The sequence below is a fragment of the Callithrix jacchus genome, chromosome 1, assembly GCF_049354715.1.
Source record: "Callithrix jacchus isolate 240 chromosome 1, calJac240_pri, whole genome shotgun sequence".
In the NCBI taxonomy this organism is placed as follows: domain Eukaryota; kingdom Metazoa; phylum Chordata; class Mammalia; order Primates; family Cebidae; genus Callithrix; species Callithrix jacchus.
This window is the reverse complement of record NC_133502.1, coordinates 87,367,831-87,392,836: the sequence shown is the minus strand read 5'-3', so window position 1 is coordinate 87,392,836 and position 25,006 is coordinate 87,367,831. Positions and strand designations below refer to the sequence as shown.

General features: G+C 49.0%; 2 pseudogenes; one reads left to right on the top strand and one right to left on the bottom strand.

The window, feature by feature from the left end:
* Positions 1–9,815: 9,815 nt before the first annotated feature.
* LOC100392247 (ataxin-7-like protein 3 pseudogene) lies at positions 9,816–11,141 on the bottom strand (annotated as a pseudogene).
* Position 11,142: 1 nt separating this feature from the next.
* LOC100395018 (trinucleotide repeat-containing gene 18 protein pseudogene) lies at positions 11,143–23,039 on the top strand (annotated as a pseudogene).
* Positions 23,040–25,006: the final 1,967 nt, after the last annotated feature.

Below are 25,006 nucleotides of genomic sequence, written 5' to 3'. Positions count from 1 at the left end.
GAAGCCTGATCATGTTAAACATCCCTTACTTTTTATTGTGTCCAATTATGTAATTATTATTGGAATTATTATTACGTAAATTATTATTTGAAGCCTTCTGGAGTCTGCTTTCACACTCCCAATAAGCCAGGATGTTTACAAGAGATGCTACTTGTTTACAAACTATGTTTTACATCAACATGTTTACAACTTTAAGGTAATTTCCAGTTTAAACCTATAGCAGGTACTTACCTTCTATGAACCCGGTAGCTTACATTTGAGTCAGAAGCTGCTTACATAAACATGTCCACAAGTCTAAGGATAAAATCAAGATGACTTATTAGTTACTTCTTTTTTCTTATGCAGTGCTGCTGAACAGTAACACACAACAAGGAAACAACTCAGGGTCAGATATGCATTACATAGTTTGTGTCCGCCACTTCCCAGCCTCTTCACTGCCTGCAGGATCCACACTCATCCAACTCCCCACTCACTGGGGAGGCCACAGGGGCTCACTGTCATTCAGTCCCTGCTGCCCTCTGATCCTGGTTCAAAGCATTTCCCAGCAGCTTGCTGCACTCCAATGGGGTAGGGCCCCCAGGAAGGGGCTGTGTGTTCTCAGGATTCTGTCCTTTCTCATGAGCTGACCTTCTGCCTGGAGTCCTTTTCTCTCCACCTTTGCCTCTGCTGAGTACTATTTGTTCTTTAATGATACAGTTTGATTTTCATTCCTCCTTCTCAGATCCCTTTCTTCCTCTACCGTTCTGCCTAGGACGCTCCAAATATGTAGTTGTGTCTAACATAAATCCTTAAAATGTAGTCCAAGAGTCTGCTGTGTGCACTGCTCCAAATAAGCCTTGAGCTCCTGGGGGCAGGACAGTATTTTTCATCACTGTCCCCCAGGGAGCCTGGGTATGGCAGGTGGCTGGCTCCCTGGGGGACAGAGATGCTCAGCAATCTTCCCTTACAGGCGAAATGAGTTGAATTTGAATTTCATTTAGCTACCTACCACTCAGATAGCCATCATTTAATATTTATTAAGCTTCATTAAATGCAAGGTAACGTGCTAAGTACAAGAGATGCAAAAATACCAAGGTGAAGACACCGCGGCGGCCTTGATTAACTGCTGGAGTAGAGGTAAGGACAAGATGCAAAGTCAGTGCAGGAGGCAATTACTTTTTACTGACAGGACATCGAGGGGATGTTTGATTTGGGCCTTAAGAGATGATCAGAATTTCATTATTCTAGAGCCCAGTGAAGCATTCAAGGCCATGGAAGTGAAGGGCAGAAATACATGAACTTAAACTGTCATGAAAGGAACATGTGCTCTTTCTAAAAATTAAAACAACACAAAAGAATTTGAAGTCATTACTCCATAATCCCACACCTCAGAGTGGTATTCTAACATTTTTCTGTATTGATAGATATGTGCATTATCTATACATATATATGTTTACGATTATATACAATTTTTGTTTTTATAAAATTAGATCATACTACACATATTTTCTGCAACTTGGTTTTTGACTTATGCCATAGTCAGCCTTCTATGTTGCTACATTTAAATTGATGCACCTGTAAGCATTATTCCAGCATAGCTAGATGTCCGAGAAATAATTGTGCCTTTCCACAGAATGATCAAAAGAAATGGAATTGATGATTTTCTTGCTCTATTTATACACACAGGCACATGCAGGCACCTGTGAAAAGGAACCACCCATTCTTTCCATTCAGGACTTGAAACAGACAGTGTCAGGTCCACCGAAGGAAGCCGCTGTTTTACCTCTTTTCATTCTAAGTCTGCTTAAAGTAGAACTTTGTTGAGAAAACAGCCAACCAATCAACAAACCAATCAACCAGCCAACCCGAATCCAACCTTGATGTGCACATTTATACGCAAAAGAGCAACTGTTGCCCCTGAGTTCTCATGAAAGTTTCCCGAATGTTAGTCCATGAGAAAATATCTGGATGTGATGGTATCAAGTGTGCTTTTGTTAGCAGTGTACCAAATTTTAAAAGGATTTTTACCTCTTAAGGACATATTAATACTTTCCTATAACAAACAGGTAGAAATTGACTAAAAGCACACGCACAGCTACTGAACAAGGTCTGTGCTGGTTGGAGCTCTGGCCTGTGGTCTGCCCTGGCCTCTGACACTGTTGCATGACCTTGGACCAGTTCACTTCTCTGGGTCAGATTCCTCTTTAAGGAAGACCTGCCCAGTGATTACTGAGGCTTCCTGCAGTTCTAACATCCCTATCCTTTTGTCAACTTGACGCCAGGTGGCAAATCAACCCCAGAATTGCTTCTGGGTGGATTGTTACTGCTCATTTCTCTGTGGAAGGAATGTGCAATGAGAACAACAGTAGCAATGACGAAAAGGACAGGACATGAAGTGCTTGATCCATGCCTGGTGTAAGTTACTGGATCAGAGCAAGATTCTACTTACAAGGTTGACAGAGCTCATCCTCTGGGCTGATTACGTGATTTCTATCATTTAAAAAACCTTGGGGAGGGTAGCCGTTAATTCAAGAAGAGAGAAGAGAACAATAATAAAAAAAAGCCTGTTGGATCCCTCCAGAGTGTCTGTCCTAGAGAGGATGCCCCACTCAGCTCTCTAGGCAGCCTCCTGCTTCCCCCACATTCACAGGTGGTGTCTCTGCTTCCCTGGATCTGTCCTTCAAAGTTGAAAAAGAAGGCTTAACTTCCCCTTCCCACAATGCCTCACAAACCCCATGAGCAGAGCCAGGCTCGAAAGGAGTCCTTAGGAGTAAGAACTGCCCCTGAATATTTCCCTTGAAATTCTTCACCTTGTCATTGTACCTAAACTTCTATTTGGAGAGTCTGTTTCTCCAGCACTGTTTATCTGAAGCCAGCAGCCACCTCCACTTGGATGCGGTTAGCAGCTTTCCTCTGAACCCTTCATCAAGGTTGGGTGCTGCAGGTGTGGGGAAGGCAGAAGACAGACTGCTGACCTGTGGATTACTAAGGGGACAAACATAGGAGGGGTCTGAGAGACCTGCTCTGAGGGGCCTGTAGGTGGAGGCATCTATTTGTGATAAGAAAGATCAACTTGGTTTATTTAGACATTTTGATCATTGTTAGTCCCAGGGTTTGTAGCCCTAGCAAAATAACTAGCAACCATGAAAGGACGTGAAACATGTGAATAAACAGACAAAATGATTTAGGATCAGTCTGTTCTAGAGCCAATTTTGCCAAGAAATATTTCATCACACGCTCAGGTTCACACCTGGCATTTGTGATTCAGCCACTAGCTGTCAGCAGAGAACCGTGTGCAAATGTGTTTGACACCATCAAACGCTGGTCTTTGCCGCAGGGTTGGGCCAATATATTTTATTTTGAAAAGAGGGCTAGGAAGGTTTTGTGATTTCTGCTTCGCATAACATTTTATTCTACGTGTGTTAATAATTTCAGTATAGTCTTTTCCTTTGATTTTTTTTTTTTTTTACTTGTTCTCTCTTATGGCTGAGAGTATCATGTGAAAAGCAGTTGAAAGATTTTTGACAAAGCTCCCTTCCGCGGGTCCACCCTCCCGTCAGCTCCGGCCTGAGGCTGAGTCATTGATGCAGGCAGGCACCCTGGCCGGACCCTCAAAGCTGTTCTCCCAGAAAAGAGTTTTTTCTTTGCTTAAGATTATTCCCTTCAAAATTTTAACATGAATTTGAGAGAAAAAAAACTTACTCAATACCCTGTAAGTATAAACAGATGAGAAAGAAAATAAAATGTATTCAGTTGACACAGTGTCTAAATTACTTGCCTACAAAACATTTATTCACACAAGCATGGATCAAGGTCTATCTCGAGCAACTGGGATTAAAAGAAATCACAGGCCAGGCGTGGTGGCTCATGCCTGTAATCCCAGCACTTTGGAAGGCTGAGGCGGGTGGGTGGATTACCTGAGGTCAGGAGTTCGAGACCAGCCTGACCAACATGGCGAAACCCCATCTCTACTAAAAATACAAAAATTAGCTGGACGTGGTGGTGTGCACCTCTAATCATAGCTGCTCAGGAGGCTGAGGCAGGAGGATCACTGGAACCCAGGAGGCGGAGGTTGCAGTGAGCCAAGATCATGCCATCGTACTCCAGCCTGGGTGACAGAGTGAGACTCCATTTCAAAAAAAAAAGAGAAAAGAAAAGAAAGAGAAATCACAATAGACCTAGCATGAATTGGAAATCAAAGTTAATAAAATATTTAAAAAACAGCTTCATTGAAATGAAATTTCTTCACCCTAAAATTTACCCATTTGAAGTATATAATTAAACCATCACCACAACACAATTATAGAACATCTTAATGACTGCCCAAAGATCCCTTATGCCTATTTGCATCCCACTACTTTTAAAATTCCATTGTTATAGGAAGAGGCACTTGCGGAGAGTTATTTCATATTTAATTTGTTCAGTGGAAAAACATGTTTTCCTTCCCTTTGGGAGTGTGTCTCCAAATTACCTATTCAAATTTTGCTCCCAGCCTTTCATCACAAACCATCTGCTGTGATCAACAGATTTCTCTTGTCTCCACAGCATCGTAGGTTAACTCCCTGTTCTGAGTCTTTGCTCAAACCGGTCCCCTTGCCTAGCACCCTCCGTGGTCTGCTTCACTTACCCAGATCTTTCCATTGTAGGCTGCAGGTGAGACTGCATCAAGTTTCTGAAGCCTCCCTGGCTCTGCCAGTGCCCAGCCCTCCTCACTTCATAGCTTCTGGTTGGTACAATCTGTTTGGTAGAACCTGAGCATATTTCATTTCTCTGCAATAGAGCATTGAATGTTTTGATGCTGAGCTGACTGGGTACACTCTCTCCTTAGCATTTCTGAACTCTTGGGGCTCAGTTCAAGAAACCTGAGCTGATGGACCAACTGATGGCAAAACAGCAGAAGGAAAACGGGGCCACGGGGGACGAACTTGACACCAGTGACTTGCAGTTAAGATAAGTTCAAAATTAGAGAGGCAAATCCATCTGTGTGTCCAGTGATGTGGAATAGAAAGGAGAGAGGAAGGAAATGAAACATGTTGAGGGACTATTTGCCAAGTTATTTTTCCATACAGTATTTTGGCAATTCTAGTAAATTCACAGATGAGGTAACCGAGGCTCAGAAAAGTTAAGAAACATGACCAAGAATGTAGAACTGTAAGTCAGAATCCAAACCCAGGTCTATCTGAATACAGAGGCCTGGCAATTTCCATACACACTTCTGCCATGTCTCATGAGTGCCTTTCCCTCAGTGACATTGTTTCAGTTTCCCATATCACAGCAATCCCTATAGGGTCACCTTGCACTCTGCTACAGTAGAAGGACATGAGGGAATGGGAATAGTAAATAACTATCATACAAAGAAATTGAGGTCATTACCATAAGTGATGTCTAAGTGCTGTAGGGACTCCAGGGAGGTAAAATAGTCTCCAGCTGGGAGAAGAAGAACAGCTTCAAGGAAAGTGCATTTGAGATAAACCTGGAAGACTGGAAAGACAATCCAAGCTGAGGAAACAGTATGTACAAAGGTGACCGTGCAGAAAGAGTTAACAAAGCAGGGTGGAGACCGCTTTCCTCAGAAGGGTTGATTGCAAGGTTGGCATTTGGCTGGTGTCAGAGACCCTAGTGGGTAAACAGTTCCCTACATGAACAGGAAACTTTCCCTAAACAAGAAGAATGGCTCCTGTGTCTGGGCCACTTGAGCAAACAATACGGTTTCTACTGACTACATGCTTTCTTCCTGGAAATCTAGAATTTTGGTATGTGCTAGGCAGAAAGTGCTTATATGACCAGCTTCCAATACAAAGACGCTGGATCTCTAATGAACTTTCATGGCAAACAACACTACAGACATGTCGGCACACTTGTTGCTGGAAGGGTTAAGTGGATCGTATGTATCCTATGTAATATACTGGGCTGTGACTCTTGGAAATTCAGATTTCCTCGAGAATTTACTTCATGTGTGTTTTCTCTTTGCTGATTTTGCTTTGCATCTTTTTGCTGCAATAAATCTTTTTTTCCTTTTTTTTTTTTTTTTTTAAATCACACTTTAAGTTCTGGGGTACACGTGCAGAACGCGCAGGTTTGTTCCGTAGGTATACACGTGCTTGGTGGTTTGCTGCACGCATCCCCCGTCATGTCATCTACATTAGGTATTTCTCCTAATGTTATCCTTCCCCAAGAGCCCTCCGTGGTCTGCTTGACTTACCCAGATCTTTCCACTGTAGGCTGCAGGTGAGACTGCATTATCTTTCTGAAGCTCCCTGGTTCTGCGGGTGCCCAGCCCTCCTTATTTCATAGCTTCAGCTTGGTAGAATCTGTTTTGTAGAACAGTGGTATATTCATATTTAACTTTTAACCATCTACTCAGGGTAAGTATTTTACTACTTCAAGTGGAGTGAAGAAGCCTCATGAATATAAGTCCCTTTATCCTCCCACATTAATTTTATCTATAGCTGTTTTATGTATTATATTAACATACATGGAAAACTCTATCAGACAATGTTACATTTTCTCAACCATCATACATGCTTTAAAAAACTTAGGAGAATAGTAGTGTATTGAATGTACCAAGATTTTTACAATTTCTGTTTTTATTCCTTCACACCTGATTATCTAAGTTTCCCTCTGATAATCATCTCCCTTCTACTTGCAGAATTTCATTTAGCACATATTCTTTTGATTAACTTGTTCATCTGAAAATGTACTTAGTTCACCTCATTACTGAAATATTTTCATTGGATACAAATCCTGAGTTGACAGGCCTTTTAACACATCAGTATTGTGCCTTTTCCTTCTGGTATCCATGATCTGTAAGGAGAAATTCACAGTCATTCAAGTCATTATTTCCTTGTATAAAATGTCATCGTTCTCTGACTCTTTTAAGAAAATCGTGTTGTTTTAGTTTTCAAAAGTTATTTTATGATGTGCCTTAACAATTTTTTTGAGTTTATCTTGTCTGGTGTTTGCTGAGATTACTGAATCTATAAGCTTATATTTTTTGCCGAATTTGAAAGATTTTAGTAATTCTTTTTTCTACACACACACACACACACACACACAGAGATGGAGAGAGAGAGAGAGAGTCATGTGCCACATAATGACATTTCAGTCAATGATGAACTGCATATATGATGGTGGTCCCATAAGATTATAAAGAACTGAAAAATTCTCACTGTCCATTGATGTCACAGTTGTGACAATGTAGCGCAGTACAGTACTTAGGTGTTTGTGGGGATACTTATGTAAACAAACCTACTGCACTGCCAGTCATGTAAAAGTATAACTCATGTAATTATGTACGGTATATAATACTTGATAATGGTAATAAATGACTGTTACTGGTTTATGTACTCACTATATCACACTTTTTGTTGTTATTTTAAACTATACTCTTTTTATGTATTAAGAAAGTTAACTGTAAAACAGCCTCGGCCAGGTCCTTGGGAGTATTTCAGAAGAGGGCATTATTATACAGAAGATGACAGCTCCCTGTGTGTTATTGCCCTTGAAGACCTTCCACTGGGACAAAACCAGTGACACTGATGATCCTGACCCTATGTAGGCCTAGGCTGATGTGAATGTTTGTGTCTTAGTTTTTGTTTTTGTTTTTGTTTTGTTTTGTTTTTTACCAATGGGAGATGCCGTTTATTTACACCAGCAGCCATGGGAGCAGAGGGAATACACAGCGTTTACAAAGGTAGCTCCTCGTACAGAATGGATTACGTATGCAAAAATAAAAATCTCAAGACCACAGGACAGCGTGAGCCCTCCCCCCTCCCCCAATGACCTCAGCATGCGTTAATGCCAGGCGGGTGGCCCCTGGGCATGCGCAGGAGAGGGGGATGATGCATGGAAGGAAAAGCCACCGGCCATGGAAATTAGTACAGAGCTCCCCCCTACACACACACTCAGACACATGATAGGATACAGACACCTAGCCGGGGTGGGAAGGATGGGAATTGAACCCACACAGCCTGCTGTTAAGAGGGAGGGGAGTGGGGAGCTCCTAGCCCCTGTTCAACTACCTGGTAGCGGGGTACCCTCTCCCCAAAAGGAAAAGGGTTTGTTCCCTCAGGGTCTCTGCTGGACCAAGCCCATCTCTTACCCAGCCTGGGCAGGAGGCTCTGCCCTGAGGGCGGGCCAAGGAACAACCGGGAAGTTTATATGGACAAACCAGTTCCCAAACTACTTCCCACTTCTCCCTCCTCCAACCAGAAGGGGGAAAAGGGAGAGGCCACAGAGCAAAAGTGTATTAGGGCCTGAGCTGCAGTTGCCTCTCAGAAGGGAGAGTGGCCTACAGCCTTCCTCCCTTCACCTTCAGCCCACTCCCTAGACTGCATCTGGAAGCGGCTAGAGGCCTGCTGAGATCCTCTTCTCCCTCCAGCCTCCCCTCGGAGGCAGAGGGAGAAGGCTACGGAGGGCCAAGAACAGAGAAGGCCTGGCCCCAGGATTTATTCTAACTCCTGCCAAATTCTGTTTGGCTTTTTAAAAAATAATCACAATTTGTGGGTTAAAAACCAATTTGCAACCAGGCATCAGCCACAATCAGAACCACCCCAAGGGGAGAGCAGCGTTCCAGACAGGGCACTTCGGCCCCATCTCTGTTGTTCCCTTAACCCTCTAGGGTCCCTAACCCCATCAGTCCAACCAGTCCTGGGTACCAGCTACCCAAATGTGGGATGGCCCCTCTTGGGAAGAGGGCAGCGGACATGTCCAGCAAGTGCCAGAGAACTCAAGGTCACCTCCACCCGTATCAGTCAGCTCTGCTCCCAGCCCAGGTCGCAGTCCAGCTTGGCTCCTGGGAGTGGTGGTGCCCGCGTGGAGCGGGGACGGTACATCTCTTCTGGATGTAGACCAGGCAGGTGGGCACACTGGCATGACCGTCCCACAGAGAGGCAGTGACACCCCTTCCCCTACACTGACAACCCAGAGCACAGAGGCCACCCTCTCTTCCCACCTGACTCCTAGCAAAGGGGGAGAGGCACAAGATTAGGATTTTCCTCAGAGCCCCAAACAGCAAGTACAGAATAAATAACTTAAAAGCGCTGAGGAAGGGAAAAAGGGCAGGCTTTGAAAGCAGGAACGCTGAGAGGAACTGAAGCCAGTCAAGGTGAAGGGGGGTGGAGCACCAGTGGGGAACATGGGCTACCCCTGTAGGGCAATGGGGCAGAGTGGGCAGGAGGAACACGGGGCCACCCCAGGAGGGTGAGGCTGGGTCCCTTCCTAGGGCAGGGAATGAGGTAAGAAAACATTTCAAATGAAACAGCACTGTTCCCTCTCACCTTGGGGCCCCACTCCTCACCAGCCCTGGGTGAGGGAGGAGAGGCAGGGGGAGGAATTCTAACACATCTCCCTCTTTCTACTCTCCCTTTCCCATTCCTTGAAGCTGTAGAGGCTGGAGGCCCTTTCCTGGCACCCAACAACAAAAGGACAGCTTCTGCTGCCAAGGAGGCCCATGGGGACTGAGGGGCCAGGAAGGTGGCTGCAGTTCTGGGCGCCCACCTCAGCAGACAGCACTCTGTACCTGCCTACCCCTGGGACTGGGGGCATTTGATAGGATTCTGCACACAGACAGCACATGCCCAGCCATATCCCTCAGCTCCAAGCACCCGACCTATTCACATTGCTGAGGGCAGCCAGGGCAGACCCCCTTCAGGCTCAGCTTCCAACCCACAGCCTCCCAGGTCACTACACTGCCCCTCAGCAGGGCTTAGTTCCCCAGCAGGGCCAGTTCCTGGGGTGGGGGGCAGGCAGTGCTCTGGCACAGTGCCCAGGTCAGGCCCCTGGCCTAGCTGGACATCCAGTAACTCACAGAATAAATAGGAAAACTGCCTCCCCACCAAACTTATATCCAAGGCATAATATGTCCAGGTCTGAGTCCTGCATGCTGAGGAGTCGTGCTCCATCGCAGAGGACCTTGACACCCCCCAGGGGCGCATAATTGGATCCTCTGCCTGCCTGGCCCACCAAGCTTCCCAAGCCCCAACCCTCAGCAGCCGTCCATTTGCCAGGCTATGCCACCTGGGTGGGGGTCAGGAGAGAGGGCTCTGCTCAGCCAAAGGCTATCCCTTGCACCCAAGTCAGTTGTCATCATAGATGCTGGGCGTCAGGGGTGCCAGTGGCTTTGGCTTCTTCTTTTTGTTGGAACCCAGGCCGGAGGCCGTCCCTACCAGGCTCATATGGGATTTCTTTTTCTTGGTTTTCCGTGACTCGGAGCTGCTGGTACCTAGACCCCATCCCTGATTTTCACTCGTCTTGGAGGAGGCTGAATCAGAGGGTGAGAGGTCAGAAGAGCCATCCCACTGAAGCCGGCTGATCAGGGCCTGGCTGTCAGTCATGTCAAAGCTGTCATTATCCAGGGAGCTCTCGGACCTCCGGAAGGACGGCCGAGGGTCTGAGGAAATAACTCCGCACACTTCGCCTCTGCTCATCTGTGTACTGTGGGCAGCGCAGGGACCTTGTGCACATCTTCCTGGCGTGTTCAGATCACCCCACATTGCGTAGTCAGCAGGCTTCGAAGCTCCTCTGGCCCCAGGGTCTCATAGCTGATCCCAGTTGAATTGTTATACTTAAAAGGATCCGAATTGCTAAGTTCCCCATTTTTGTGTTTTAAAGACTTGGATCTTCGAGGGGAATTGGGGTTCTTGTCTGATTTTCTCTTCTTGTTCTTCTTCTCCAAGCCATAGGACCAGTCGTTGTCATCATTATCCTCTTGGTCACTCTCAGACTTGTTCATATTGTTGTTATTGGCAATCCAGCGGTTGGCGATTCGGCTGCTGTTCCGACCCATTCCCAGGCACTTCTCCAGATGGGGAGCAAAGCGAGAGGCGGCAATGCTGCGACTGCATTTAGGGCAAACACACTCCTTGCTCTTCCACTAGTTGAAAACCTGTCCAAAGATGTCCAACCCCGGCTGGCCCACGATCTCAAAATCCTTCATGCCATCAGGGTCCGTGCAGTCCAGAAAGAAGTAGTCACACTTGACAGCCCGGTGTACCTCAAAGCAGAATCCCAAACAAGAATCTTCGACCAGGTCAGCGTATATTTCCTGAGCGATGGCCTCTAGTTTGCTGTTATCCAGGCCAGACAAAGACATTTTCTCCATTTTCATTTGTAAACTCTTGTGGAGACGGCGCTCTGACTGCTCATAGCACAGTGGGCCGCAACATGGCGTCGGGTGCTCCGGAGCCCCTTGTGGGTCCGGTCCGTCCTCGCCTCTCCCCAGGGCCCAGGGCCCGGGGCTGGGGGGTCGGGCACCCCCCACCCCCCCACCCCGCCTCGCCGCCTCACTGGGCGGCTGTGGCCCTTTCCCCTCCCTTCTTGTCCCGTCACCGCCTCCTCCTCCTCCTCCTCCTCCTCCTCCTCCTCCTCACCTCACCCTGCCCAGGCACGTTCGGCGCGCACCTCTCCCCCACCCCGTCTTAGTTTTTAATAAAAAAAAATTTTAAAGTAAAAAACAGTTAATAATTTTAAAATAGGAAAAAGCAAAAAAATAAGGATATAAAGAAAGAAAATATGTTTGTACAACCGAATAGTGTGTTTGTGTTTGAGCTATTACAAGAATCAAAAAGCTTTAGAATTTAAAAGTTTATAAAATAAAAAAGTTACAGTAAGCTGATTAGTTTATTATTAAAGAAAAAAATTCAATAAAATGAATTCAGTGTAGTCTAAGTGTACTGTGTTTATAAAGTGGGCAGTAGTGTACATAATGTCCTAGGCCTTCATATTCACCACTCACACACTGACTCACCCAGAGCACCTTCCAGTCCTGCAAGGCATACCCATGGCATGGTGGTTTGCTGCACCTATCAACCCATCCTCTAGGTTTTAAAGCCCACATGCATTAGGTATTTGTCCTAATGCTCTCCCTCCTCTTTCCCCCACCCCCTCAACGGGCACCAGTGTGTGATGTTCCCAGGAGGAGGGGTCTTTATGTTAACGAGTCTCTAAGGGGTGAGAGGAGAGAGAAAACAGACTGGGCTAGCACTCTGCTGAGTTCGGATGCACTGGGTGCCTCATATCGTGCTGTTTGCCACTGTCTCCCCTGCTCCTGCCCCTGCCCCTGGGTTCACTTCCTACAACAGAGCCCTGGGGAACCTGGCAGCTGTGGAAAGCCAGCTCTCTCTTGTGGCCCAGGAAACAGAAATTCAGCCAGCCAGGAGACAAAAAAAAAAAACAGAAACCAGCACACAGAGATAAAAACGTGAAGAAGAAAGTGAACATAACTTCAGAGCAGTGACGTCAGGCCCTGCGAGGCATGCTTGGATCTTGACACAAAAATCCCTCTTTGACTTGATCTGGCTTTCATATGGATCTTTCACTTTAGCCCAAAGTGCCTCCTTGAAGCTGAGCACGATGGTGATTTGCCGGCAATTGACCTTCTTCATGATCTTCCCCAGGGGGACTTTCTCTCTCAGAGCTCAGACCTTGCACATGGCCCCTATGACCCACCTCCTGAAATTGGAGGCTCTGGGAAACAGCTGATGTGCCTCAGGACAGAGCAGGCACGGTCCACCCCCGCTTGTGCTAACCATGGAAATAAAGTGTAGACAGGATATAGCTCAAGGGCTACGTGCAATTTTATCAGAAAGAAAATGCAATTTATTCTGACACTGAAAAATGAATTAGGTCTTCATGCTTCTTTTCTTTTTCTTTCTTTCTTCCCCCCCCCCCCCCCACAAGATCTCGCTCTGTCATCCAGGCTGGAGTGCAGTGGCACCATCATGGCTCACTGCAGCCTCGACCTCCCGGGCTCAAGCGATCCTCCTGTCTCTCCTCATGTTTCTTAAGTCTGATTGACAGGGAGTCAAAAGCACACATGCCTAGCACCTCTCCTCAGAGGACTGGCCACAGTCATTTTGAGAAAGTTGGGGAGGTGTACACTAGATGGTGCTGTTGGCTTGCGTTATAGAACCCACACGGCAAGGGTTGGAGAACTGAATTTCACATTTGAGAAATGGAAAAGGAGGAAATAAAAACATGGAATGTCCTAAACTTTCTGAAAATCCAAAAAGGGCCCAAGGGAAGCTAAGTTCAATTATTCCTACTATGACGAATTGTATGATACTGTCAGATGTGCACTTTAGTGGGGTGTTCCTAGCCTGGGCTGCCCAAGAGATGGCAGCTACTCTAGGACCGGAGTGTGGACCCCTTCCCAGTGGTGAGCTGGGGTCCCTCTTAGGAATGACCATCAGCCCAGAGTGGAGGGGGGGCTTTTAATGCAGGGGTGAGTGGGGGCTTGCAGAAAACTGCCACCATCGATGCTCTGATGTCTGAATGCCACTTTTGTTACCTCGAGATTAAAATTTAGAGACAGACCATCCTGTGTGGCCTATCGGTGAGACTGGGCCTCTGAAAGGAACACAGGAACTACCCACACTCGCCCTGACGTGGCTACTGGCCTCCCTGGCCCGCTTCGGTTCCCTGTGCGTTGGCCATTCTGATTGCTGCGTCCCGTCCTTTCTCAGACACATCTATTTTTCTCACACCTGGAAATTACATCTGCTGGCAGTCTTCGGAATTTTCCAGAGAGTTAGCAGCTTGGGGCTCATTTGTTTCTGCTCATTTTTACTTAGTTTTTGAGAGGTGCTGTGGTCCATCCAGGCAAGACATGCTAATAGCTCATCAAAGAGAGGTTGTTTTTGGGAAGCGGAGCAGCCGCCGCTGATTCCGGAGCTGGAGTAGCTGCCGCCGCCGCCACTGCAGCGGCCTGAGGAGTGGGCTTGGGAAGGTGGTGGTCACCATGCCCGGAGCTGTGCTTGGAAGTGACAATGGGTAAAAGTGCGCTGGTACAGAAAGCCAAGCCCGCTGGGCAGGCTGAGCACGGTGATGATGTGGCTGCAGCCTGAGAAGCAGCCGCACAACAGGGGCACGCACTCCCTGCTCAAGGCAGCCATGTGCCCTCTGCCGCCTACAGGAACACGATGGGTGCCCGCCATCCTTTCTGGCTTGTCATCTCCAGGGCTGAGCAGAGAACAGGGAGGAAAGAGAAGCAGCTGATGGGCAAAGAACACTGTGGGAGACAACAGCAGAACTGCTGGACATCTGCAATGAGGTTCCAGAGCTGTTGGAGAAATCTCTTATTCCCCAGGTGACACAATCTGAAAGCAAGGTGTTCTGCTTGAAAATGAGAGGAGATTGTGTCAGGTGTCTGTAAAGGTTATTGCCCAGTTTAAGATGAGGAAACTGAGGCCAGTATAAAAAAATTAAATGCCAATTTATTCAGCTCCCAGGTGAGGTTCTCTGGTTCGGGGAAAGGGGGCCAGAGAAGTCGCGCTGACTTCCCGGGGTGGGGGGGTTTTATGGCTATGAGGAAGAAGCAACAGTTGGGGCTCTGATTGGCTCCAGGGGAGCGGGATTGGGACAGGGCGGGCCGATATTTGGTTGGCGGGTTGTTGGGCGGGTTTTCTGGTGAGAGCCTGCCAGGGTTGCATTAGCGGGAGCCTTCCAGGGGAGCCATGTGTCAGAGCTAGGTGCCGACTGTAGAGCCTGGTGTCGGGTGCAGAGTCAGGTACTGAATACAGAGGTGGGTGTGTCCGGCCTCCTGAGGGGGCAACCGGCCTTAGTGTCTTTCTGGGGTGGCGTCTGGGGTTCACTGTGTTGAACTCCCAGCAGGCTTACCAGGAAGCATCTGAAATCAGTAAGAAAGATGAGCAGTCTGCACACCCAATTCGACTGGGCCTGGCACTTAATTTCTCACTCTTTTGTTATGAGATTTGAAATTCTCCTGAAAAGGTCTGCAGCCTGGCAAACGTGGCATTTGATCAAGCAATCACTGGATTGGATACACTGCATGAAGGGTCTTATAAAGACGGCACTCTCACCATGCAGTGAGTTTGGGACAATCTCACTCTGTGGACGTCAGGAAACCAGGGAGACTCAGGAGATGCTGGGGAGGCTGAGAACTGCCTCTGTCATGCCCCGTAATCCCTTGTTCAGTGTCACCCTGTCCCACCCACATACATCCCTTTGTGAGATTAAAACAAAAGAATTGTGTATTGCCTCAGCCTAGCAAAAATAGTTCATAGGATAAACAGCTGGCATTTGTATCTAAAACCCAGACTGGTTCCATAAATGGCAAGGCATTCTGGAGTTTTGGTTCTGATTAACATTGGCAAGATTACTGTGTGTTTAATTTTCTTAACGCTGAACACTGTGATGATGGGTTTTATAATTCAGCAGAACTCTGACAGGAAAAATAGACCTGAATGTTATGTAACTCTTTGGAATATTTAATCCAATATCAAAATAGTCACTGAAATACAATTCTATTGTAAAGTTGTACAGAAAGTTAGAGAGATCATGTTGTATGATGCTGGGATTTGGAGTGAGACACCGTCATTTGGTATCCGAGTTTAACGGTAATTCACAGTGATGTTGCCTGTTCAGAGCTTAGAGACACTGGAGCTGTTTGGGCTATTGGCGCTCAAAAGTTCATGACCACAAATGTCCACAGCATCTTCCTCGAAGGAAACTCAAATCCTGAAGTTGAAATTCTTTGGGACAGATAACTTGCTTGCAACACTGTGAAAAGTTCTGGTGCTCATATGACACACCTAACTAAACCCCCTTTCCTGCAGCGATATGTAACTGATTTGCAGTTTGTGCTTCAGGAGTGGAATTATTTTTCATTGTTAACACTGAGCTAAATGCTGTGTGGTTTATGAATGCTCTAATCTGTTTCCTGGGTATTACCTTTGTTTTTTTTTTTTTTTTTTTGGTGTGAGGAATTTAATGAGACAATGCGTTCAAAGTGCTCAGAACACCAGAGATACACAGCATTCACCCCAAGTGTTAGCCACTGTCATTATAGCACAGATATCCCTTCCCCACATGCCTTCACCCCACATTCCTGGATAATACTTTTAAGGATAATGCTCTGAGTCAGGCGTGGTTGTGCGTGCCTGTAGTTCCAACTACTTGGGAGGCTGAGGCAGGAGGACCACTTGAGCCCAGGAGTTTAAGGCTGTAGGGTCCTATGGTAGCACCTGTGAATATCGACTGCACTCACGCATGGGCAACATAGCAAGACCTTGTCTCCAAAAAAAAAATAATAATATTCTACAGAGATTGCCTTTCACATGAGGAGTACTCAGGCTTTAGGTTCTTCCTAGCGTGGGGCTCTTATTTATTTATTTATTTATTTATTTATTGAGACAGGAGGTATTTCTCTGTGGCCCAGACTGAGGTGCAATGGCACAATCTCAGCTCGCTGCAACCTCTGCCTCCTGGGTTCAAGCTGTTCCCCCGCCTCAGCCTCATGAGTAGCTGGGATTACAGGCATGAGACATCACGCCTAATTTATATATTTTTAGCAGAGATGGGGTTTCACCATTTTGTCAGGCTGGTCTTGAACTCCTGATCTCAGGAGATCTTGGCCTCCCAAAGTGCTGGGATTATAGGCATGCTTGGATCTTTTAGATTTTGAAATCTAAACATTCATTGCCCCTGTCCCTTTCGAATGCTGACTTTGGTTTTCTCTTCTCTCTTTAAATTTCTGTCCTTCTGCTTTCTTACATCGTTTTCTTTCTGAATTCTTGCTTTATCTGTCTTTTGTTCACTTTTTAATGCTACATATGGGCAGGGGTGAGAGACATGAGCGAGCACCTTGGTGAGCAAGGCTTGCTTTAAAGAGTTGAGAAGAGCTGCCTGCACCACAGCGTTGTCTTCCTCCAATTCTCAATATAGTGTTGTCTTCAGTCACACCATGCATCAAAAGAGTATTTTAAAATATCCAGTATTTTCCCTCTATTGAGGTTGACCCTGATCACGCTTGTAAGTACCTGTCGTCAGGTCTGCCAAGTGCACCCATGCAGCTTCACTCTCAGAAGTGTTTAAACAAGACATTAGCACTTGGGGCAGTTGTGTGGACACTGTGAGGGAGAGGCTGGAGAGGATCCAGGCCCCATCAGTCTCCCAGGGTCTCCCTCCACCTCTGACATTCCAGCTGGCTTCAGGGTCCATCTGTTTGCCTATCTGCTGAGATGAAAAAAAAATGCATGCACTGACTCAAAACAAACCAAAAAAGAAAAAAAGACAATACAAATCCCTCCCTCCTTTGTAGCTGAACAAAAACGTATGTTCAGTGAATACTTGCTGCTTGAAAATGAGTAGTGAATGTGGAACCAATCTCGTCTTGTTTGTGTGTCTGGTAGCTTTGTTTTTTCTTACCAGTATTCTGCCTAACATTTGCTTCTCTGATAGTTATATTTATTGCCTAGCAAGCATACCTGTGGCTGGGAAAATAGAATAGCAAAAAAAAAAAAAGAAAGAAAGAAAAAAGAAACAAAACGAAAAATGCCTGGTTATTAATATACTAGATTTGTGTATGTCCTTTAAACACTTATTATTTTGCCTTACAGGGAATAATCAAGAAAAAGGTAAAAATTCAAAAGTGAAATAAAAATTTTATCAGTTAAAGGAAGAGAGACTTGATTTTCCTTTTCGGGTGGCACTTAAAACACTTCAATTATACATTCCATTATTACTTATGGATGTTAGCCAATAAACCTGTTGAGTAAAAGCTTTGACTTCCTTATGACTATTGAAAAAATTGATTTTGAATTTTTGTGGGTATATAGTAGGTATATACACTTACGGGGTAACAAGACATTTTCATACAGGCATGCAATGCATAATAAAATGCATTGCATCAGAGCAAATGAGGTATCCTATTCACTCTTACTTATTATTATTATTTATTTTTTGAAACAAAGTCTTCCTCTGTTGTCTAGGCTGGAGTGCAGTGGCACAATCTTGGCTCACTGCAGCATCCGCCTCCTGGGTTCAAGCAATTCTCCTGCCTCAGCCTCCCAGGAATCTGGGATTACAAGCATGCACCACCACACCTGGCTAATTTTTGTATTTTTAGTAGAGGTGGGGTTTCACCATGTTGGTGAACAGGCTAGTCTTGAACTCCTGACCTTAAGTGATCCTCCCGCTTTGGCCACCGAAAGTGCTGGGGTTGTAGGCCTGAGCACCATGCCCGGCCTTCCCCTTCACTCTTAAGTGAGAAATATTTTTCTACTTTTTCCATCATGGAGTTTATGATTTAAAACAGAAGAGGGAAAGCCATCTTACGCTCCTGCATTTACTGCACTATTAGGTTCATTTAACAGAAAACATATTTCTTAAGGATGTTGGCTGCCAAAAGTTTTAAAATCTGAGTGGACAGGTATCTCATTAAGCGGTTTTGGTTTGTGAATTTTGGGGAAGCTATTCACTGGACACGTCTAAATGCCCTGTTGTGTATCATTGCAAAGTATGAAGACTTTGTTTGGATCTCACCCCATTATACGTATTTTTCTCTTTTTGGTGTCTAAAATCTACCAGGTGAATATATGGTGAGGATGAGGCAAATGTGCCTTGCCTGTAATATGCCAGTTTAATTGCTCATGGAATTTATGAATGATGCGGAATGGGAAGTGAGGGGAGAGTGAAGTGTGGGGATGGGAATCTCAAGAGCTGGTCTTGACAATGTGTGACTTGCCACAGTCAGACCGAGCACGGTGGCTCAGGCCTACAGGCCCAACAGTTTGGGAGGCTGAAGGGGGAGCATCACTTGAGACTAGTAGCTCCGACAAGCCTGGGCAACATAGAAAACCCATCTCTACAAAAAAATTAAAATAAAAATTAGTAGGGCATGGTAGCGCCTGTGGTCCCAGCTGCTTGGGTCTGTTTAGGTCACCGCTGTCTCCCCAGTACCAGGATTCCTTGAGCCCAGAAGTTCAAGGCTACAGTGAGCCCTGATGGTGCCACTGCACTCCAGCCTGGGTAACAGAGCGAGGCCTTGTCTCTAAAAAATCAAAAATAAAAAAGAAAGAGCAAACCTCTGTGAATGGTGGAGTTCACTGACTTTGGTCAAAGACTGAGATCACCTGTAAGAGGGGGGACCCCTTGCTGCTGGATTAGCTTGGTTCCATTGTGACATGTTTTCATAACTCCTGCACAATGCCATTATGGACGGTTGCTGTGTCTATTAGTGTGATAATTTGGTTAACATTTTTCTCCCCCACCAGACTAGAAACCCTACGAGCCCCAGGGCTGAGTCTGTTTTGCATACTGCAGTATTCCCACCACCCAGGCCAGAGTCCAGCACAGGGACTGTGCTGTGGTTGCCGCCACCTGCTCCAAGAAGGCCTACCTGGATCCCGGGGCCATGCTGCCCCGCTCAGTGGCCACCTATGGCCGGCCCATTGCCGACATGCACTCTGCAGCCCATGGGCCTGGAGAGGCCTCGGCCATTCAGAGCCTTATAAAGTACAGTGGCAGCTTCGCCCGGGAGGCCGTGGCCGTGCGCCCTGGTAGCTGTGGCAAGAAGAGCCCCTTTGGAGGTTTGGGCACCATGAAACCTGAGCCTGCTCCCACCTCTGCAGGTACCCCCTGAGCCCAGGCCTGATTCCCACACCCTGGAGGCCCTGCAGTGGGTGGCAGCCGGCAGCTGAAGCGGGACCCCGAGAGGCCCGAGAGTGCCAAGGCTTTTGGGCATGAGGGCTCTGGTGCTCAGGGTGAGGCAGAAGTGCGACACCCGCCCATGGGCATTGCAGTGGCCGTGGCCCGACAGAAAGACAGTGGCGGCAGTGGCAGGCTGGGGCCTGGACTGGCAGACCAGGAGTGCTCTTTGTCGTTTAGTGACGTCGAAGGGCACTGCCGAGTGATGAGGACTGTGTGGATGACCGGGCCAGGCACCGGGAGGAGCGGCTGCTGGGGGCACGGCTGGACTGGGATCAGGAGAAGTGGCTCAGAGACAGTAAGGAGCTGGCAGACCTGGCCCGCCTGCAGCCTACCAGCTGTGCTCCTAACAGCCTCAACCCCAACCTCATGGTGACCGGGGGCCTGGCGCTGGCGGGCTCAGGGCGCTGGTCTGCTGAGCCCGCAGCGCATCTGGCCACGCACCCCTGGTTGCCCCACTTGGGCAGCACATCCATGTGGCTCGCCGGACACCCCTATGGCTTGCCGCCCCCATCTCTGCACCAGAGCATGGCCCCTGCGTTTCCATCCGGCCTGGGGGGCTCCCTGCTGTCGGCCTACCAGTTTGTCAGGGACCCCCAGTCAAGCCAGCTGGTGGTCATTCCCAGCGATCACCTGCCTCACTTCGTGGAGCTGATGGAGTGGGCCACCGTGCCACCCCTCTGGTCCACTGTATACCAGCCGGGCCGCAGCCCCCTGCACCACGCCCAGTAGCTGCAGCTTTTCTTGCAGCAGCACTTCCTATGGCAGCAGGAGTTCCTGTACCTGCAGCAGCAGGCGGCCCAGGCCCTGGAACTGCAGAGGAGCGCCTAGCTACTGCAGGAGCGGCTGAAGGCACAGGAGCACCGGGCGGAGATGGAGGAGAAGGGGAGCAAGGGGGGTCTGGAGGCCCCAAGCAAAGGTGGCCTGGCCACCGCCGGCCCTGGGCTACTGCCTTGGAAGCCCCCCTGCCTGGCCGCCGGCCCTGCAGGCACCTATGGCAAGGCTGTGAACCCGCCACCATCGCCCCGTGCGTCCCCTGTGGCTGCCCTGAAAGCCAAGGTCATCCAGAAGCTGGAGGATGCGTCCAAGTCACCCACTTATGCATCCCCTGCCACCCCCCCTCCGCTCCCACCCCACCAGCTCACCACCCACCTCTCCGCCCCCCACCCCGGGTATCACCCACAAGGAGGAGGCCCCCAAGAATGTGGTCGAGAAGAAAGACTTGGAGTTGGAGAAGGAAGCCCCCAGCCCCTTCCAGGCCTTGTTCTCAGATATCCCACCCAGGTACCCGTTCCAAGCCCTGCCGCCGCAGTACGGGAGGCCCTACCCTTTCCTGCTGCAACCCACGGAGGCTGCTGACGCAGATGGCCTGGCCCCAGATGTGCCACTCCCGGCTGATGGGCCTGAGCGCCTGGCACTCTCGCTGGAAGACAAGCCTATCCAATTGTCCCCTCCAAGATCCCAGAGCCACTGCGGGAGGGCCCAGAGGAAGAACCACTGGCCCAGCGGGAGGTGAGGGCAGAGGTGGAGGACATGGACAAGGGTCCCGCAAAGCTACTGCCTCTGGAGTTGCTGCTGCCCCTGCCCGCTGCAGAAACCATGGCCACCCCGAGCCCTGCAGGCAGTTGTGGAGGTGGCCTGTTGGAGGCCCAGGCGCTGAGTGCCACCGGGCAGGGCTGCGTGGAGCCCTCCGAGTGCCCAGACTTTGCAGAGGGGCCTGAAGCTCGGGTGGATTCCCCAGGCTGGACAGAACCCTGCATGACCACCCTGGACCTGGGGGTGCAGCAGGCACCTCAGACACTGGTGGAGACCAAGGAGGAGCCCGTGGAGTTGCCTGTGGCAGTGCCCGTGGCAGAGGCAGTGCCTGAGGAAGGCCTGGCCCAGGAAACCCCAAGTGAGCCCCAGCCCAGCCTTCAAATGGACTGTGACGTGCCTGCTGGGGAGGGACAGTGCCTGAGCCTGGAGCCCCAGGAGGCCGTGCCTGTACCCGGCAGCACTTGCTACCTGGAAGAGGGAAGCTCTGACCAGTTCCTGCCTTGCCTGGAGGACCCACTGGCTGGCATGAATGCCCTGGCAGCGGCTGCGGAGCTGCCACAGGCCAGGCCTCTGCCCTCCCCGGGCGCTGCCGGAGCCCAGGCTGTGGAGAAGCTGGAAGTGGCCAAGAGCCTTGTCCTGGAGCAGAGCTTCCTGCACTGGATCACCCTGCTGAGCGAGATCGCAGAGCTGGAGCTGGAGAGGAGGAGCCAGGAGCTAGGAGGTGTGGAGCGGGCCCTGGTGGCATGGCCCTCCCTGGAGAGCCTGCTGGCAGTGGGCAGCCACATGCTGAGGGAGGTGCTGGATGGGCCTGTGGTGGACCCGCTCAAGAACCTGCGGTTGCCCGGGAAGCTGAAGCCCAACAAGAAGTACAGCTGGATGCACAAGAAGGAGGAGCGGATGTATGCCATGAATTCCTCCCTAGAGGACATAGATGCCCTGGAGCTGGACTTCCAGATGCGGCTGGCTGAGGTCCAGCGTGAGTACAAGGAGAAGCAGCGTGAGCTGCTGAAGCTGCAGTGGCGCCGGGACTCCGAGGACAGGCATGAGGAACCCCATAGAAGCTTGGCACGCAGAGGCCCTGGCAGGCTGCAGAAACGGACCCATGCCCTGAGCGCCCTGTTGCCCGCCCCCACAAGAGAGGGAAGTGCTGCAACAGTGGCGGAAAGCTGAGCAGCAAGTCTCTGCTGACGTCAGATGACTATGAGCTGGGAGCAGGGATACAGAAGAGACACAAAGGGCCCGAGGAAGAACAGGATGCCCACATTGGAATGGGGAAAGCCAGGGGGAGGAGCCAGACTTGGGATGAACATGAGACCTTGTCTGACTTCATAAGTCAGCTAAAAATTAAGAAGAAGAAGATGGCCAGCTACCAGGAGCAGTTGGCAAGCAAGCTCGACAAGGCCCTCTCCCTCACCAAGCAGGACAAGTTGAAGTCGCCCTTCAAGTTTTTGGACAGTACTGGGTGGAAATCGAAAACTGGCAGGGGCTGTGGCAGGTACTTGACTCCTTACGACAGCCTGCTGGGCAAGGAGAGGAAGGCGCTGGCCAAGGGCCTCGGCCTGTCTCCGAAATCCTCCAGAGAAGGTAAACACAAAAGGGCCGCCAAAACCAGGAAGATGGAGGTGGGGTTTACGGCCAGAGGCCAGCCCAAATCGGCCCATTCCCTGTTCGCCTCAGAAGTGAGCAGCTACTCTTACAATACGGACTCAGATGAAGATGAAGAATTCCTGAAGGACGAGTGGCCCGCCCAAGGCCCCTCCAGCTCCAAACTGACGCCTTCCCTCCTGTGTGGCATGGTGGCAAAGAACAGCAAGGCGGCTGGCGGCCCCAAGCTGACCAAGAGGGGCCTGGTGGCACCCCGGACTCTGAAACCCAAGCCGGCCACCAGCAGGAAGCAGCCATTCTGTTTGTTGCTTCTAGAGGCCGAGGCGCGGTCCTTCTTCAGCGACTCTTCGGAGGAATCGCTTGACCAGGTTACTAGCTCCAAACGCAAAATAGCTTCCGTGTTTCCTAGCGAGGGAGTGAGTGCGAGTGAGCGAGAGGGAAGCGAGTGGGCGCACGGGAGAGATGGTGGGTGAGAAGGCCCGTGCAGATGGCCGCAGGAAGGCCGCCATCTGGGTTCTTGGCAGCATAGCCTGCTGCATCAGCCGAATGATTTTTATTTTTGCTTTTATTTGGACTGTATCATTGTGATAATCTCACCGGCTAGCTCTTTTGGAGCTGTAATGTGGACCGCTTTGAGTCTGCATTTTTCTCCACTTTCCCTCCTCTTTGTCCTCCTCCCCCTAGCCCAAGATCCTCCCCCTCCACCCCAGACCCCTGCACTCACCTTTTCTGCCCACCCAGAGATCCCAGGCTTGGATCGGGCTCTCTTGGGGCACGGCCCGGTGGAGGCTTCCCGAGCAACATTTTGTAAATGGAATTCTGTCTTGTGGGCGTGTGACTTGATGTTTGTACCGCGATTTTGGTTACCAAGCTTTATTAAACACATCGAGTTCATTTTTAACAAACAAACAAAAAAAGGCGCATCCTTTGCTGTATCTCACATAGCTGTGTGACTGGTCTCAGCCCCTTTAGCCTCCCAATTGTTCTTGAAAATGATTGTAGAGAAGTGTGGATGTCTGAACTGGGAGAGGGGAGACAGGAAACTTTCCTGTATGGCAGAAGAGCAACCTCCACGCAGGGCATAGACCTACTCACTGTTTAGACAGCTATCAGTTAAGAACGTTGATGTGCCTGCTACTGGCAAGACAGTGGGGGCCTAAACAGACATGAGCTCTGCCACATAGTTTTTGTTCTTCTGAAATTTACAGTCTGGTGAGGGAGATAGACTGCAGTAAAAGAGCCACAGACATAAGTGGACAATTACAAACTAAGGGCAGCAGGTCAACCCTGAAAAGTCAAGGGACAGGCAGCCGTAAAAGCATCCATCCATCGGTGGAGCCCAGCATAGAACTGAGGAGTCAGGGAAGGCTTCCCATAGGGAGCCACACTTCCACTGAGTCACAGGTGTCTGGAGCAGAGAGGCCTGTGCAAAGGCCCTGTGTCTAGAGGAAGCTGAACTTCTTCAAGGACCTGCCAGAGGACAAGATGTCAGGAGATGAGAGGTTAGAACATGAGAGGTCAATGGCAATGTGCAGGAGTTATGAAAACATGTCGCAAGCTCATTTAGCAGCAGGGGGTCCCCCTTTTATTGGTGATCCTAGTCTTTGACCAAAGCCAGTGAACTCTGCCATTCACATAGGTTTGCTGTTTATTTTTTATTTTTGTGTTTTTAGAGACAGGATCTCACTCTGTCACCCAGGCTAGAGTCAGGCTCACTGTGGCGTTGAACTTCTGGGCTCAAGGAATCCTCCCAGCTCAGCTGCCCAAGCAGCTAGGACCACAGGCACCATCATGGAACCCTGAAAGTAGGGGAGCCTGGTGCCAGGTGAGGCACAGAGGTCAGGAGAGGCCAGATCACATGACCCTTAGGTGTCAGGGGTTTTAGTCTTTATTCTTAAAGAACGGGTGGTCTTGAAGTAAAGCAGAGTGTGGTATAATAGGCGTATCCGTTACTTATTGCGGTGTAACAAATTACCCCAAAGTGTAGTGGCATAAAACAACTTATATTATTATCTCACAGTTCTTTGGGCTAGGAATTTGGACATGGCTTAGCTGGGTCCTCTGCCTCTGGGTCTCCCACAAGATTACAATCCAGTGTCAACGGGAGCTGCAGCTATCTCAAGGCTTGCCTGGGGAGAGGGTTCATTTCCAAGGTCACCCAGTGGCTGTGGGCAGACCTCAGGCCTTTGCTCACTGCCGGCTGGAAGCATTTCTTCATTGTCTCAGGAGCTTCTCCCTAATGCTTCTCACAACATGGCAATTTGATTCCCCCTGAATGGTAAGGCAGGAGAGAGAGAAAACATCGTTTTTGTAACCGAATGTGAAATGTGACATTCTGTCACTTTTACAATATTCTATTCATAGAAACAACTCACCTGCTGCGGCCCACACTGAGGAGGAGATTGTACCAAGGAGTGAATGCCAGGGGGTGGGAATGTCT